Source organism: Hipposideros armiger, unplaced genomic scaffold (assembly GCF_001890085.2).
Source record: "Hipposideros armiger isolate ML-2016 unplaced genomic scaffold, ASM189008v1 scaffold_1214, whole genome shotgun sequence".
Lineage (NCBI taxonomy): Eukaryota > Metazoa > Chordata > Mammalia > Chiroptera > Hipposideridae > Hipposideros > Hipposideros armiger.
The window spans coordinates 337901-340236 of record NW_017732564.1 but is presented as its reverse complement, the minus strand read 5'-3'; positions in this window follow the sequence as shown (position 1 = coordinate 340236).

The following is a 2336-nucleotide window of genomic DNA, read 5'->3' as shown; positions in this document are numbered from 1 at the left end:
CTTTTGATTGGAGTATTTAGTTCATTTACACCTGAAGTAATTATGGATAGATATGTACTTATTGTCATTTTATTAAATGTTTTCTGGTTGTTTCTATAGTTATTCTCTGTTCCTTCCTTCTTTTCTTGCTCTTTTTTTTTTTTGCACATTGATCACTTTCTTTAGTAATTTGTTTTAGATACTTTTTTATTTCTTGTGTAACTCTTATATGTTTTTGGTTTGTGGTTACCACTATATATGTGTATATATAGTGTGTTTATAGCAGTCTATTTTAAGTTGATGGTTGCTTAAGTTTGAATGCATTCTAAAAGTACTCCAATTTTTACTCACCCCCCATGTTTATGTTTTTAACATTGTATTTTACATCATTTGTGTGTCTTTATCCCAAGTTATTATTGTACTTACACATGGTCTTACTATTATTTTTCTTTTAATCCTCATACTAGCTTTATAATTAGCTAGTCTTTTACTAAACATTTACTAAATATTTGTCTTTATCAGTGAGATTGTTCTTGCTTATATTTTCTTATTAGAAGTCCCTTTAATATTTCTGGTAATGCTGGATTAGTGATCATGAACTTTTTTAGATTTTGCTTGTCTGGGAAACTACCTCTTCTTCAATTCTGTTGCCCTTATGAACAAGGTGCCTCTGACACTGGAGAGAGTTCCCACAGTTCCCCTCCCATTTGGCAGATGCTTTAGGGCTAGTAAATGGATTTTCTTCTCATGTCATCTAGGTGACCTTTAAACTACTGTTTTTTTCACTGTGCCCTAGGGTGAGCAAGTCTGTGTGCAGGCCCTTCAGTAATCTCTTAGTACTGCATGCAGGTCAACATATTGGGGATGAGGTTCCCACAATATCATGTTTCTGTCTCTCCTACCCATTTCTATGTGGTCTCTCTCTTGTTTGTAATGCAGAACCTGTTCAGTCAGCCCTCAGAATTTCCTCTTCTTTAGAGGAAATTGCTCTGTCTGTAGGTATAGATTTGACTGCATTCATGGGAGGTGGTGAGTTCAGGGTCTTCATACACCACCATCTTGGACCAAAAGCCCAGTATTGTGTCTTTACATTGTCAGGGATAGAGAGGACTTAAAGTGGCCAAATAATTCCCAGGAATTTAACTGAGGTACTGGGTCTTGAGCTTTGTGTGGAGGCAATGGCATATTCCTTTGTGTGACCTCCTATAGATATGTTTCTATGTCTTGAATGTGTGCATCAAATGAATCTTCTTGGAGGAGGATGTCCTCAATGTAATGTCACACATGTGCTCCTAAGGAAAATTGGATGTGGTCACGATCTTGCCAAGAAAGATTGTGGCCAATGGTAGGGTTGTTGAAGTGCCCCGTGGGCAGGCAGTTAAAGGTGTATTGTGTCCCCTCAAAGGTGAAGGCAAAATGCAATTTAGGGTCTATTGACCAGAACATATTTGCCAAAATTATAACTGCAAAGTATTTGCCAGTAGATACTTGGATAGTCAGTAATTTCACTAAGATTGGGTATGGGAGCTTCAACATGTGAGAGCATGCATTAATGTATCCACAGTCCCTATGCACAATTTGTGGCTGGAATTCATGACTGATGAAGGCACACAGGCACTAAGAGCAAATTAAACATTATACACAGATAATAAGGAATTTTTTGGAAGAGAAAGACAGCCTCCCAAACAAATCTGAAAAATGGCTTCCCAGAGCAAGGAGAAATGACTAGCTTGAGTTTCCATTGTGGATAGTGGATTGGGATGGGGTGAGGGTTCCCCTTTATTGGCCTGACTTGCATGGTTTGAAACTCCCACTAAGGACAAGGAAAGGAGCATTCTGACTTTCTTAGCAGTTTCACCAGATGGGGCCCAGAAGAGGGAGTACGAGATAGGGTTTGAACATCAGAAATGGGCTAAGACGTTTTATAGTACGTGGGTAATGGGGGAGAAGCCAAGTTGGTAAGTAGAAGCACAGTGGACTACTATTTTAGTTAAGCCATTTAGTACTTTTTACTGAAGCAAAAAACTATTTGGATGTATCATGTTCAATAATGAAAATAAAATAAATTTTTCTACAACAGAAAGAGCAGAGGCTCTGGAATGAAAGAGACCTGTATTTGAATAAAACTCTCCCACTTCCTATGTGTGTAACCTTAACAAATTATCTCAAACTCAACTAATTTTGTTTTCTTCCCTGCAGATGAGACAGATAACTATACCTTAAAATCTTTAAGTGGAAGCTTCCATTACTTTTAATTGAAAAGCATTCCTGAATCATTGAAAGGTTCTCAATAAATGTTCTGTTTATAAGAGTGAATGAATGAGAAAGCAATCAAACTAAACAATAAAAGTTCAAAA